Here is a 16,475-nt window from a genome sequence, read left to right as displayed (position 1 = left end):
TGACCTGCGAGCCCCATGGATGAAGACGCAGGGATGGAGCGTTCATGAGCCATCAAGCAGTCAGTGTAAATCCTGGGAAGGAGGAGGCATGAGAGAAGCCCCAAACTAGAAGACCCGCCCACAGAGGATTTCAAGGGACTCCTCCTCTTTGGGGGCCCCTCTCCAAGTGGAGAGTCTTCCTTCTTTCCTTTCACGGCTTTCTAGATTTTCTTATTGAAATACACCTACTCTGTTTACCTTTAAAAAATAAATAAAAAGAAGAAGAAAATTAAAGGACCTTCATTTCCAAAGAATAAAAATACTAGTACTATGCTTAGCATGTAACAGGTCCTCAACAGATGGCAACTATGAATGAGAAGATATTTACATGTTGGCTATGTACACTAATAACAACAGACTCTCCCTGTCAGATGTTTTATTTTCTAAAGAGATCAGCCTTCTCACTTCAATATCCTATTTCTCAGAAGCCACTCAGAGTCACATGCTGATGCCAACTAACTCTCTCTCTCTCTCCCTCCCTCCCTCTTTCTGTTGAAAACTTTTGCACTTGAATTGACAAGTAATCGAAGAGCGTTCCTCTCCTGCTCTAAAGACACTCTCAAACCCTTACACAAGAGGAAAGGAAGCAAACTGTTTTCCGCCACATAATCATATGAGAAGAGGTGGTATGAAAGAAAGAAAAGATAAATGCCCTGGAAAAAAAAACACAAAGGCCATGATGATAATACTTGATAACTGTACATGTATGCTTTCAAGAATTATTTAGTCTGCATAGAGCACTTCACATTTGTGAAATGCTTTACTAATGGCTAACCAGACAGGATTTTTTTTTTCCTCCTCCAATAGCCCTTTGAGATATGTAATACAATGACCTCCATCTCAAAAGAGAGGAGGCTGGGATACAAGGAGATTAAATAATCTATTCAGAGAAAATACTTATCTGCTTTCAAGGAGGCAGCTAAGAAATCGGGAGCTTGATTCATTCCCTGGCCTCCCGTTCCTAACAGTAAGTTAAGTGCTGGAGTGGGACGTAGGAGGAAGTGGTAGTGACTTTTTAAGTCAATAATGGGGTTTTAAAAACTGAATAGATGCAATGAATGGATGGATCCCCACCTATTTTCCCCCTCGTGGAGACACTAGGGGAATCTGCTGGTGACTTTTGAGAGGACGGAGGTTACAGTAAATTTGCAGATGGCTACATGCTCTCCTGTCACACCCATTATTAGCTCATGGCTTCTCACAGAAGCGAGGGAGATAGGCAACTGTGTCACCATGACCTCAAAACCATGTCAGATGTACTTCTTTGTGCTCTTTCTTAGATAAAACAAGTCTACTTTCTGAATTGAGGGGTGAGGGTGTGTTTTAAATTTTCAGGCTGATCATCGTGTTCTTTTTTATTTCCAATAAAATTTACAACTACCCCTTCAAAGTATAAGAGTCAAGGGGAAATTGTCCTTTTATTTCAGTTCCTTTGTTGTTGTTGTTGCTGCTGTTGTTCAAACTTCCTCTAAGCTCACCACCTAAACTCTTGTTCTCCTCAGGTGATGATTACAAGAGTGGGTACCTGAAGCAGAAAGGGGGAGAACATTGTGAATGGGATTTCTTTTAATCTAGCTTTGAAAAAAAGATCAGTTCTTAGCTTGGCTGCATCAAGTATACAATAACCAGGCTCAGACACGAGGCAGTGCGCTTGGATGTATTGAATAAGAAAGAGCCGATTGGATTTGTGCTTCCAGGGAGCAGGGTATGAGACAGGCTATGATTTAAATGCCATGCCAGCTCCAGGCCCCCATGTCTCATAGCTGTGTTCCATGGGAATGAGGAGGATAGAATGGAACACTGCGAGAATGATGGAGGGACTCGGGGAGCTGGCGTACTCACAAGGGACAGGTGAACAGTGAGGATAAAATAAGAACCAAACTGAACTTTCACCTGAGTCAAAGTGAAATCAAACTCTTTTAAGAGAGAGAAATGGAGGGGGGGGGGAAGCAAAGCAACCACAACACTAGAATGTAGCATCATTTCTTTCCATACAGTGTCTCATGTTTGCCCCCTTTGACTTTGAGAAACTCTCTAATATATGGAATGAAGAAATGATGAGATTTTTCTCTGCATTATTTCCAAGCTGGAAAAAGTAAAAAATAATACTGCAGAAGTTGCTGACATCTAAGCCCAACTTTGTAAGTGGATATAGAGACATTCATATGTCACAGTGAGCAAGAGAGACAGAGACAGAGACAGAGAGAGACAGAGACAGAGACAGATAGACAGAGACAGAGAGAGTGAGAGAAACAGACTGAGAAAGGAGACAGACTGAGACGAAGAGATGGACAGAGTAGTAAAGAGATGGAGAGCTGGGCATCAGTGGCTCACTCCTGTAATCCTAGCTACTCAGGAGGCTGAGCTCTGAGGATAACAGTAATAAGCCAACCCTGGGAAGGAAAATACATGAGACTCTTTATACCCACTTAACCATCATAAAACCGGTCAATAAAAAGATCACAGTTCAGGAACAGCCTGGATTAAAAAGTGAGAGCCTATCTCAAAAGTAACCAGTCCAAGACAGGGTTGGAAGTGTGAATTGGCAGTGGAGTGTCTGCCTAGAAAGCACAAGGCCCTGAGTTCAAAGTCCATTATTGCTAAATAAATACATAAATAAATAGAGCAGAACAATAAACCTTAAGAACTCTGTTGGGAGAACGGATTGGAAGACACAGGGAAAGAGGGCAATTTCCATTTGGGCGGTATCTTTTCCCCCAAATGCATTTGAGTCACCTGCAAAATCCCAGACAGTACCTCAGGAAACCAGGAGAGGACTCAAAATTACTTCCCCCATATCTATGGCTTGGTTACCGAATGAGCTGAGAGATAATAGCCAAGTCTTCCGACACTGAACCCACAAGAAACCCCTTACTTAGTCGGAAAGGCAGGCTCTATCTTGACTAATGTCATAGATATCATCATGCAGATGGGGCAACAGGTGGAGAAATGGTAGAGGAGCCGGTCTGCTGAGGCAGAGTTCACATGTGACGTATGATGTATCTGTTCAAAGGGACAGACACATCTTTCTCACTGGGAGAAATGCAGCCACTGGTGTATGCCCAGCCCTCCCGTCCAATTCATCTCAAATAAATGGGACCACTGCAATGTTCACCGTAATTCCTTCATTTTTAAACACATAATGGAAATGTATAACTAGTCCTCATAAAAATTTATATCTCCATCCTTCCCTTTAATTTATAACAGGCCCTCCAGGCGGTTATTATTCAAACATTAATAAAATACCAATGGATCATCAAAAGCAAGTGTTTCCAAGTTCACTTGCTTTTGGATTTGTGTGTGTGTGTCATACACACACAAACACACACACACACACACACACACACACACATATGGAGAGAGAGAGCCAGACACAGAGATTAGAGCTAATGCCACTTTGGGTTCTGACAACAATTATGCCTTTACTAAGACAGAGCCACATGATGAATTGTCTTAATCATATTAGGAATCTGGTTTCCAACAGGAAACCAGGGTCAAATTTTTCATTCCCCTTTACAACAGTTGTTACTCTGAATGCTCTATATATGTGGATTCCACAGTTTATGCAAATTCTCCTTTTCTATAAATTTTAGATTTATCTCTATTTGTCATTGTATGTATTCTCAAACACAGTGATTGTATGGTGTTTTTAAAGAAATATGAGTAAAACCCATTTCAATTATTTACACATGGCAAGGAAATAAAACAAAACTCGACCAGGGTTTTCCGGACTGCAGGGTTAATTATATGACTTTTTAAATGTTAATAAATCTAACACCCATCCAAACCTTTTCTCAATTAAAAATAATAATAATTGTCTTAGGAAAAGCTTCATGGAACCAAGCAAAGGAGATTAGAGGCATTTATCTATTATTTGCAGTATACTGCTGGAATGTGGGATGCATACATACATATCAGTGTGGGATTAATTCTGATTCCAAAGTTCTTGACTTTATGTCTGTCTAGATGCCTTCCATCCTTACCATAGCACGTGTTTTCCCAAATTAAAGAATAAGTAAATAAACAGCAGACCTGTTTGGCCTCTTAGCTTGAGGTATACATCTCAGACACAGTTTCTATGCTTTCTGAAAGGCAGGGCTAGCACCATAGAACAAGAGAAACCCAGATAAAGGTCTTAATCTTTTTTTTTTTTTTATAGACTTCTTTTTTTTTTTTTTTTTGGCCAGTCCTGGGCCTTGGACTCAGGGCCTGAGCACTGTCCCTGGCTTCTTCCCGCTCAAGGCTAGCACTCTGCCACTTGAGCCACAGCGCCGCTTCTGGCCGTTTTCTGTATATGTGGTGCTGGGGAATCGAACCTAGGGCCTCGTGTATCCGAGGCAGGCACTCTTGCCACTAGGCTATATCCCCAGCCCCTTAATCTTATTTTTTAGCAAATATTTTTTGTAATCCAATGGCAGAGTTTAGTCAGTGCTTAACAATAAGTGGCCTAAAGAAATGACTTTTCATGCTTTGGGGAAAAGGCAAGACTTCAATGAGACATCTATTTCCAAGAAGAGTGTCTCTTCTAGTAAGGTAAATTTCTCCCCATCCATCTCTCTCCCCAGCCATTTAAAAATACTGCTGGGAGAAAGAGATGAGAGGTTTCCAGTAGACCAAGAAAAATCTTTAATAAGGATCTTGACTTCAATATATTAGCCATTTTCCCCACAGATTTTTTTTTATCATGTGTATTGATTTTTTCACCTCTACGATATTTTTCAATAGATTCACAGTAACAAAGCCCAAACTCACTGGGTTGATTCCAGTTAAATGTTGGTCTTTATTGCTAATGAGATTTCTGTACCTTTAAAAAGCTAACTCGGCTTCAATTCCTTTACAATCCAGCAAGCCTCACGGTCTTCGCACTAATTGGTTCTGTGTAAATGAAACAAGCTGAAAAACACTGTCGCCCCAATAAATATTAATAAGTTATTGTTTGTTTTCTTTACCTTGCTTATGAATTCATACAAAGACTGTGCTAAGACATTAACTCCAGTCTATTAATTGCCACCTGATAATTGCCACCTGATACTTTTCTCCTGGATAATTAGGTACCCATTAGTTCTAATCAAGTAGTTACTTAATTATTGCAGTAATTAGTCTAATGGACTAGCAAATTGAAGCTTTATCACTTTTGGATACTTAATGTTCCTGACAGTACTTCACAAGTGTCAGGGTTCCTGATTCGGCAACCTGTCATCTATGAACCTCCTTTCTCATTCCTGAACTCCAATCCTCTAAGCAGGACATCTAACATCCAACAACCCAACTCCCTTGAAACCTGAGAGAAGACAATGTCCTAGGGTCAGATGATCAGCTGGAAATTGTTCAGTGGCCCAACTCTGCATACCCATAATTCCTGCCACCTCTTCTCTCTGCATTCTCTCTGATGGACCCTGCGCAAGACAAGCCCCCACACAGAGGGAAAATCCCTCTTCAGAAATGCAAGGGATCTGACTGAAAGCAGTATTTCCCATCTCCCCCACTGAACAGAAAAAGAGGATGTGCAACAGTCAGACTCTCCTGTCCCGGAATGATTATTTGTTAACAAAGAACTGGAGATAAACTGTGAAGTCCAGCGAGAACGCAGACAACCAATGAAAGGCAGATCTGGAAAGTGATGAAGTTCCTTTTCATGGATGCTGCCAGTCTATGTTTTGATAAACACCAGGTTTGATAGGTCCTGGGTTTTATCTGTTCATCATTCATTGACATCTCTATTCTCTCATGTGATCATCTAGGGTCAATCGATCTCCTCACTTTTTGCTTAAAAATCTTTCACAGACTTTTCTATAACACTGAGAATAGGCTTGAACCCTGACTCTGAAGGCTTGCCAGATTGGGTCCTGTGCTCTCTCTCTCTCTCTCTCTCTCTCTCTCTCTCTCTCTCTCACTCACACACTCACACACACACACACACACACACACACACCCTCCCCATAGCCTTCTTCCTTACCGGAGACATGGCAGACACTTCCTTCACTTCTTTCAAGTGCTTTCTGCCTCAGGACCTTGCCACTTGCTGTTTTCTCTATTTGGAAATCATTTTCCTGCTACTCTCAGGTCTGGCTCTTTGTTTTAGAATTCATGTTATTTGTTTGTTTGTGTCTCACTTTATTCAATTCAAAGAAGCCATCCTTGAATATCCTATCTAAAACACCTGCCAAAGTCAATATTCCTTCCTCCCTCCCTCCCTCCCTTCCTTCCTTCCTTCCTTCCTTCCTTCCTTCCTTCCTTCTTTCCTTCCTTCCTTCTTTCCTTCCTTCCTTCCTTCCTTCCTTCCTTCCTTCTTTCCTTCCTTCCTTCCTTCTTTCCTTCCTTCCTTCCTTCCTTTCATTGAGTTTCAACCTAGAACATAGCATCTTCCTGCCTCTACTTCCCCAACACTGGAATTATAGGTGTACTCCACCATACTACCATGCCTGGCTTGATACATTTCACATCTCTCTGCTCAGTCTAATTATGTAGCTCTTACAGTGTCATGAACCCTCTCAACAGAGATGCTGAAGAGCTTTGCCAATGGTGACCAAAGTGTGGAGCCAGACAAACAATAGCATTCCAGTTTCCCTGCCTTCTACCTCGAGTTTTGGATCCTCCGACTGTAAAAAGGAAATGATAATAGATGTCTTAATGAGACAAGCCATACGGCGAGGTGTTCTTCGAGATATTAAAAATAGACATTACAGGCTCTAAAGATAACTACTAAAAGTAGGGCCTTGTCTTCAGGAGCTGAAACATGGGTCTCTCATTTTCTCCATCTGGTGGCCTCATTGTCAACCAAGGAGGCAGAGAGGCAGAAGTGATGCCATCGTAGGCTCCAGGACTCTCAAGTCCTGGGGAAGTCCATCACCGCAGACATCAGGAAGAACAATCCCAATCAAACAAAGCTACTGGCTGTGACATTGTGCCAAACCTGGACATCGTCTCTTCCAAACATTTCATTTCCGTTTTCCCAGTCCTCAAGTCAAAGTTGCATCTGAATTGATCATGGGCCCTTTGACAAGTGCCACCTGCCACCTACTTTGAAAGGCACAACGTTCAAGGGTATATGGTGCGTACATACAACTTTATTTTAGAAATATGTTCTGCTTGACAAATGCTCATTTTTAGCTCAAATGCATGACAGGAGGCAGCAGTTTAAATGATCTGAAATCCATTTAATGATGCTATCTAGTTAGCTTTATCACATCTTTGTGCCTTCACTGAACAGGAATGTGTTTATTCCATGTCAGATGTACATTGGGAACTATTACTAATCTATTGTTATCATCAGGGAAGTGTTTCAGCCTGAGAAATTGGAAGATATTAGGAAGAAATGCCGTATGTATCATATTCTTTGAGAAAAACAATGCAAACATATAAACAGGCAATGAATTTTGACCATTATTTTAATGTAAAGATACACTGGTAATGCGAATATACTTGTCATTTTAAGTATTATATAAAGTAATGATTACCTAAATAATAATATCTGGATCTAGTTTTGCAAGGAAATTGTGATAGATAACCTACAGCATAAATGATGTCATAGAATCAAGCTCATAACATAACTGGTAAACCCATAGTTTACCTGATGATAGTTGATTTTCTTTGAAGTGGGAAAATTATTACCTATATGTTCTGTTCTATCTACTTTACAAAGATGTCACACCAGTCAGGTAGGTTAATGTTCAGAATAAACTGGAAAATTAACAAGTATACAAAAACAAGGGATTCAAAAGAACTTCAAAATCACTGTATTTTTTTTCAAGAGACTGAGTGCTTGAGTTCATTTGTCTTTAAATGCCAGACAACTCCACATACCACATCTTTCTTCCTTTTTTGTCAGTTGTGGAGATTGAACTCAGGGCCTGGATGCTGTCCCTGTGCTCTTTTTGCTCAAGGCTAGCACTCTACCACTTTGAGTCACAGCACCACTTCCAGTTTTCTAGTGGCTCATTGGAGATAAGAGTCTCACTGACTTTCCTGCCTGGGCTGGCTTTGAACCATGATCCTCAGATCTCAGCCTGCTGAGTAGTTAGGATTATAGGCATGAGTCACAGGCACCTAGCACCATTGCTTTCTTATGCATCTTCAAATGGGCAAAGCCAGGACACCTGAGCCATAGGCTTTCCTGTACTAGACCTCAGCACATGGCACACTAGTGTTAGCAGGATAGGTCCAGGGCTATAGATATAATTAAGACACTAAAAATCCAGAGACACACCAGATACCATTTACACATACTGGATACTAGTTACAGGCAGTCCATCAATATTTCCCTTCCAGCAGCATTGCTGGAGCGAAAGTAATGACACGACTACCCTCAATTAAATTGCTGTTATATGCCAGGCATGAGGCAAAAGTCTTTCAAATAGATGTAATAAATGAGAAGGAAGAGACCAAAACCCTTGGAGTGGTTTCTTCAGGGCAATGTCGTCAGAAGAGGCATACCTCAGATCTTACCTATATCTATATCCCAACAGTACATTTTCATTAAATAGCCACCCAAGTCCACTGAGTAAATCCTTTTCTTAAAGGGAAAAAGAATCAAGACATTGATGTGGCCATAAAGTGAGTGGTACACAGCAAATGTGGAGGGAATGGTGATTGTCCTTAACTGATGGCATGGAGTGCATCTATCTGCCTATGTTTTGGAATGCAGCTTGAGACCAATTCCTTCTCCCTCACATGTGATGAAGAGCCCCAGCACACTCATGTTCTCTGGACATTCAGACTTTGACCAGCTTCAATGGGACACACTGCAAGGCCACATTCACAGTCTGTATGGATGGGCTAATTTCACCAAATGCCTTGTTTCAACTATGGGCATTATAACTGTCAAAATTTGCATTGGGTGCATGGTACTGATTGCTCATTGGCTTCCATCCTTATGCTAAGTTGATTCAGTGCCATCATTGTTTTGATGACTGGAGTATTGATTTTTATTTCCTTCAGCAAGGTCACCACTTGTGTAAAGATGTGGGTTGACTTTGGAATGTTAAGGGATGGTGTTAAACTGTATGTTGAAGTCATCTGTGGTATCATTGCTCAGTAGTCTTGTAATGTTTGACCTCTTTCTTGCTTTGCTTCTCTGGCTTATAGCCAATAACATGCTTTGGCCTCAGGGACAGTATTTATTGATGGTGGTGCTCAGAAACAAAGATTAGAAGAATGTGAAACTGGTCTCCTTATTATGCACCAACTAAAAGAATTAAACTAGACCTAGAATTCAGGAATTTGGACCTAGTCTTGCATTTTTGAGCAAATATGGTATAGGGAAGGAACAACCCTGGAACTGTGACTCAGCCACTCCTAAACCATGGTATGTTGGGGTCCAGCTTTATGGACTTCAGGGTGAAGGGCATTGGAGAGCATACCCGAGACGCCGCCCTTCCCCCCAACCCTGGGGAATGCGGAAGCAGGCTACGGTTCTCTGGGTCCGGAACCAGAAGAACCGGCTTTGCACCCAGCCCCCAACTCTCTCGCCAGCCCAGGCGCCTCCCAGTCTCGCCCTGGCTCGGTGCTTTCCAGTGATGTTAGCTCAAGAGGGGATCATGTGATAGCTACCAGCCTATCAGCGTCCTGGCCGATCGCCTTCTCTCACTATCGTTTCTCCGAGACTCTAGCTTTCTTTACCGGTAAGGAGGTGGGTAAGCGTTCTCGTTAGGCTGCGCACACGTGAGGTCAGTGCTGACTCCCCCACCCCTTCCTGGCTACCTACCAGCCCAGTGACCAGGAGGGAGGGTGAGAAAGGGGGTGGTGAGAAACACAGCTGAGCCTTGATCCCCACGCCAGGGAAGGCGACCCGAGCCCGACAATGGTACTGGGTGAAATATTTAGCATTAATGAAGTAGCTATCCCATCTTTACAGTGCCATTTTTATAACGTGCTTGTGAGGTTACAATGAACAAATGTAGGGAACAAATGTAGGATATTGCCAAGCTTAAAGCCCCATACAAATGTGAGATAATACCATGTAGGAGGATAGTTAGATATGCTCACTTTTGTAATCAATGCCCTTTACCACCCAACTGTAGGGCAGAATTGGTTTGTCTGCTGCAGGAGGCTGTGTGTCCCTATATTCAATTATGTCATGATAGCCATTGAAATAGGCTATACATGCATAACTACACATACACATGTGTATCTGTATATCTGTATTTATATGTATGTATATATACATGAACACACACATATATATTCATGCATACATAATGTGTATATTATGTATATAAAAATTGTCAAGTGCTACAAATCAGAGCTCCCCATCCACACCAGCTCCAAGAGCTAACTATGAAACAGGAACAGCACACCCGACTCCATTTCATCTCAGTTCTCTAATCTCCCATCTCCATGAACGCCACAGATTTCAGGTTTTAAATTTTGGAAACCTGAGAAGACAGAGATATTTTGGGGGGGTAGCTGGGTATTCATTGTCTGGTGCAGGACTTGGCATGTATTAAGTGCTCATTAAGCATCAAAGTACGAATCGCTTTCACAGGTCAGAGGACCATAAGGTAGCTGTGACCCTCTGTGGGAACCTGGGAAAACTTGAGGCCTCGCAACAAACTGCTCAGAGTTCAGGTTTCTGCCTTTGAGGAATGAGCACGTTCACACAGCCTTCATGTAGGTTTGATGGAAAGATGAATCAAGATAGCATACATGGTACCCATTGGGCAGTAAATAAGTGTTGGGCACTTAGCCTTCCTTTGTTTCCAGGGGCTAATGGGAAATTTTGCTCGCTCTCCCATTCATCCCACAGCTTGACTGCACCTCCTGCTGCTTCCTGTGTGCTGCACATGTTTATGTTTACACACAAACACATGTATTTAACAACTAGCTGCCTAGCTGCCGTTTCCCACCAGGATGCCAAACTCAGCCGATACATTTGGAGACTCACACCTGCCGTGGAGGCAGAAGGAATGGGTCCCATAAAACAGCCTTCCAGTCTTGAGGCTGGAGCTGGTGATTCAGAGGGGGTGAATTCATGGTTTTCTAAATTGTCTCTTTTCCAGCTGCTGGGGACCCTTTATTCATTGTTGCCTACCTGTTAACACTGCTCTAAGTTCCAAGTAAATGGATGGATAAAACCCTCTCAATATGCTAATTACCGCTACTACTAGATAGGAACATTATAGCATTGATGGATCCTCCAGGCTTACTCTTGGCAGGAAGCAGAGATGAGCGCATAGTTCAACTCTGTTCGTTCACTGGTGGGCAACTTTAGGCACCAATGAAGTGACTTTGCCTGGGACACCCAGTTTAATTCATGACCAAAATTAATCTAGGGTGTTAATGACTGCAAATCCAGACCTTCATTTGATCTAGCATGCACCCGTATCCCCTTCAATTTGACAATGATTAAAGTGGAAACTGCTGAGAAGAAAGTGGAATCTGAACTCACGCAGGCTGATTAAAGCGGCATGACGAATGTGCCAGTGTGCATACATTGTGAGTCAAGCCAGCTCTTTTCTGCCAGATCGTTTTAGGGAAACAAAATAAAGTAAATACAATTAAAGTGCTTGGTGGAAAGGAAAACAAGAAGAGTTATATAAAATGGAAAAAAAAAATCCTCAAACCCACCATCTCTTTAATGGATGAAAAGTTTTTTAAAAAAGTAATTAGATTCAATATATTGAAGGCAAAGGGTCAAAGCTATAAAAAAATATATATAAAAGCAACATACATTGTTCCCCATGAACCGGATGTGAAAATGTCTACCCTCTCTCGTTGCTACATTTTTTGAGCTGAGAAGTAATCAGTTTGAGCCAATAACAAACCAGCAGCTGTGATTCCATAATCACAGCACACTGCTGTTCAACTAGCTGTAACTTCTTGAAAAAGAGACTTCCCAGGGAGGCACCTGCTGAGAAATGAGCACTGAAGAGTTCCCAGGCATAGAAGAAAGGATGCAAGAGGAATCTATCAGATTTGGTCAATCCTCCAGAAAATCAGTGATTTTCTTAGCTTATAGTCTGAGGTGATATAAATATATAGATAAATATGTATATGTATATGTATGTGTGTGTGTATATATATATATATATATATATATATATATATATTAGCTAGGTGCTGGTAGCTCATACCTGTTATCCTAGCTACTCAGGAGGCTGAGATGTGAGGATCATAGTTCAATGCCAGCCCAGAAAGAAAGTTCATGATTCTGCACTGTGAGATTCTGCACTGTGGCTCAAGTGGCAGAGTGCTAGCCTTGAGCAAAAGAGTTCAGGGACAGTGCCCAGGCCCTGAGGCCAAGCCCACAACCAACCAAAAAAAAAAAATTTTTTTAACAAGTAGGAAGCAGGCACCATCTAACCTAAATGGATCTAGGTTTAAGTGTTAGAATAGATTTTAATCATCACCCTCAGAGGAAAGACTGGAGCTGTCTTAGGGTTGTAGGTGAAAAGGGGATTCCTAGAGCTCAGAGAAGTAAGCATCAAATTGTCTACTTGAGTAGCAGTGCTGCAGAACACTTCCCCCCTTTCCTAAGCCCTGCCCTCCCCATTTCGTAATTGGCTAAAGAGAACCCACATGGCAGAGTTGAAAGTTTCATATTGCTCATCAGCTGCAGGTGTATGATTCTCAGAAAGTAACGGTACAGCCATGCACTTTAGGGTGCCCGGTCTGGGCTGATTTCCTTACTTCCACAGAGACAAAGCCTAACTCCCATACAAGGCACGCCTTGGTTGACCAGGAAAGAGGTGGACCCATTGGGAACCATGCTGAACCTGACATCCGTCTCCACTCAGCACTCCCAGCCTTGCATTAGCTGGCGTTCTGTAAGAATAAGCTGAGGTGCCATTCTTTCTAAGTCGATTGTCCTCTGTACTCAGGGACCAAAGCTCCTCTTGGATGTGACATGTATGGCTGCTTCCTCCTTCCCTGGAGTTAACAGACAGGTCTGGATGGTTAAAGCCAAGTTCATAGTTGACAGTGTTCCTTAGGGATCGCTTTTTCTGTTCCACATTTTAGAAGGCAGCTGCCTCCTAAAAAGGGAAAGGTTTCTTTCTCGTTTTATTTTTCACCGTTTTCTGTAGTGAGAGACTTCTCGGCCTCCTACCACACGGGGCCTGATACAGTCCACATGTTGGAGATATAAAAATGGAAAATAGGCTTTGTACCACAAGTGTGGCAGCAGTTTAATGCCATCACAAAACAAAGCATCATATTTGCAGACCAGATTGAAGCCATGCAAGTGAGCTGCTAAGACAAAATGAGGAGGAGACAAGAGTGTGGCTGCGAGACTGAAGACCTATCAGCCTACTCCTCTGGTTCATGGAAGAACAACTTAAAAGCCTAAAATGGTTGAAGTTGTTGGAAGGGGAAAAGCTTCCTACTTTTCAATGTAGCATGCACAGGAGGAGTGCATAGATTTTACCTCATCACCATTTTTGTCAGGCCATTTTAAGTTGCCCTGCGTTAGCCTTGTTACAGTTGAATAGCATGGTTAATTCATTCTTCTTCTTTTTTTTTTTTCTGGATCACAAAGGTGGCTGACACGTTTCCTTTTTGGCAATGACTCCATACTCTGACGAATAATTGAGTCCCAACACAATTTTATGTTGAACAGAGACTGGGAGAATTCCTTTCATAAATGATTTATTTTGTTTTTTGTTTCACTCTTATGCACTTTGTAAGGATTCATTTTTGAACCAGTCACCATATAGTTAAAGTTAGTATCGGGGAATGTACTGAGCACGTGGTTCAGTAGTATTGTACTTGTCTGGTATATGCAAGACTCTAAGTTGGATTCCACACCAAATTAAGACCAATGAGATATTTCACTGTTTCTTTTTAATGCAGGTGAATTGAAAAGTCAGCGTACCAAGATCAAAATAAATCTTCTTCAAATCTTAGAGAAGTGGGAAGGGAATGTAGACAAAAGAAGGTACTGGAAATATAGGGAGGAAGCTCATCCTCCTCAGGGTTGCTTGGAATTGGGAGATAGGATGACTGGTATAGGGAGCGAGATCAATCTGTGGTCATTCTGCCAGGAGTGTGCCCCTGTGAGAATATCAAGAAGTGTGCAAGTAAACAAAGCAGGTAATAATGCAATTCAGGAGAACAAAATGGAAGTTCACTTGTGTGCTTTTACCCTGAAGGAAAGTTCAAGTGAGGATTGGCCTTGGGAATACAGTAAGTAACTCTAAAGCCTGACTCAGCAGAGGACAACCAGCCTAGAGAAAGGTTAGATTCCGGGTAGGCCTGGTGGATTTTTCCAGAAGGATAACACCACTGCAGAGCCATTTAGGGTAAGTCCACAGGCTCCAGTCAGTGGTGCCTGGCTGGACATCCATAGGTGTGTGGACAGACAACCATCTTGTCTAACAGGAGGCTTGATTTTCTCTAAAAGAACGGCTGCATACTTAGTTCCAGGCAAGAGACCACTAAGTGCTATGCACTCCAAAAACCAAATTGAAGGAACACCTGGCACCTGCCACATATCAGGCTCTGCTCAGAGAAGGAGTCTGTCATGAAGATGGAAGAATTGACTCACTGATAAACTGGACTTCTTTGGGAAAGCAGTTGTTGAACAGCCCAGTGAGGTGGTCCCTAATTACCTGCCTGGGAATGGAGCCTTGCTCTAATACTATTATTCTTACATTAAAATGGAAAAGATTGCTTTTCTCCTCCAAAAACATTCAGAGCTATGCCTTTAGATGGTAACAACTCTACTGACAACAGGGGAAGTGAGAAGTGAAAGAAGGTGAGAAGAGACAAAGGGAACAGTACACACAGACCGACAGAAGAGTGAGCACCTTTCTGACCCAGCACTTTTGGCCTCTGCTTCGCCAGCCCACTTGCTTTTTGGCAGGCACCCATATCGTATGAAAAATTCATTTTCTGTGAGTCGAACGATAGGATCTCTGCATTCACACCGGACGGCAGCGGGTGCTTGTAGATGTCTGAGAGATGGGTTTAGGAGTGTATCAGAATTCGCAATGGCTGAAATATCAATTGCACATGTTATCGTGGCATCAGTTTTGGGCTTGATGGATGATCACTTTGTATCCAAAGCGAGTAGTAATGGATCATGACTGAGGGTGGGATTGAAGGTAAGGGACCTGGATTCATATTCTGTTTTGTTTTTCTTTTCTAGTCCCTAACTGGGCGTTATTAGGCAAATTCCATACGTATTCTATTGTCTCACCTGCACAATGGAGAGAGAGAGAGAGAGAGAGAGAGAGAGAGAGAGAGAGAGAGAGTAAACTAAACACTTCTACAGCAGTATCCAGTGAGTGTTGGCTGCTGTTATTCTGAGTGACCTTCCCAAATAAAAATTAACATTAAATTATAAAGCTTCTTCAACCCCCCCCCCCACACCAAAATAAATCTGAAGTCAACAAGCACAGAAGGAGGGCTTTCTAAAAATCACAGCCTCAGAAGGAGGCCATAAACCTTCTCAATCCAAGAGCACCTTTATTGTTTATGTCAACTGACAGCTGGATCCATTATTTTTTTTTAATTTGCTATGTCGTGCATGCACGGCTGGTTAAAAGGCTTTAAAAAAAAGAGTCCAATGAAACTACAAAAGATAAAAAATAAATATTAAAATAAAAAAAGACATAAGAAAGGAAGGCAAAAAAAACCTCCCCAGCGAGCAACAGGATTCAAACGTGTGGCAATGGCCTGGAGCTCAACGTCTTTACAAGCGAAGTGGTCGATATGGCTGCCTAAGATCATCCTCCAATATGGCCCTAAGAGAAGAAATAAAGGACTTGGCAGGGAGGGGATAGGAGGGAAGCAGTGGGTGGAAAGATTGACTGATCTCACCCCAGATCAGATGGATGGTTCTAAATGACCTGTAAAGACGTTCTCGGAGCCCTGGGCCAAAGCATTAAGAGCCTCGACAACCACTGGCACTTCTGAAGGAGTTATTAGCGACTGAAGTCGCGGCTGACAACTGCGACACTCCAGTTCCAAGTAATGGTTTAACAGCATCAACTTGAGGGAAGGTTATATCTCCCGTGTCTGGTGTGCTCCTGACACTTGAAGGGAATAATTGGTGGATTTAGAGCAGAGAGAGAGAGAATAAAAAAGAGAGAGAGAGAGAGAAACTGGTGGGCAAAGAAGGAGGGGTAGTTGAGAACTTAGGGAAGAATTTAAGTGTGATCGTGCTGAACAGAGGCTGGGAGAATTCAGAGCTGTGGGAACCGCACTAACATGCAGGTACAGTCACCTGCCATCTTCACAGACTGACGTGCTTCATAAGCTCTTCTGAACAAGGTCTTCTCCAAAGGGTTGTCCTTGCTTTTCTCTCTCAAGTACCAGTTATGCAGAATTCTTCATGTGCCCTAGATTTGCCTACTGCTCTCCAGGGAAATGTGAGCTGTCAATCACAACGCTCACTCCCACACCCACATGGCTATCATCTGATCTGTCAGCAGGCTGTTCCCACGGGGAGGTGTTCTTGGGTCATGCTGGAGGAAGAGAAGATGGAAGTACATCTC

This window comes from Perognathus longimembris, chromosome 20 (genome assembly GCF_023159225.1).
Source record: "Perognathus longimembris pacificus isolate PPM17 chromosome 20, ASM2315922v1, whole genome shotgun sequence".
NCBI classification, from domain to species: Eukaryota; Metazoa; Chordata; class Mammalia; order Rodentia; family Heteromyidae; genus Perognathus; species Perognathus longimembris.
The sequence above is the reverse complement of the archived record's forward strand: the minus strand, read 5'-3'. Positions refer to the sequence as shown.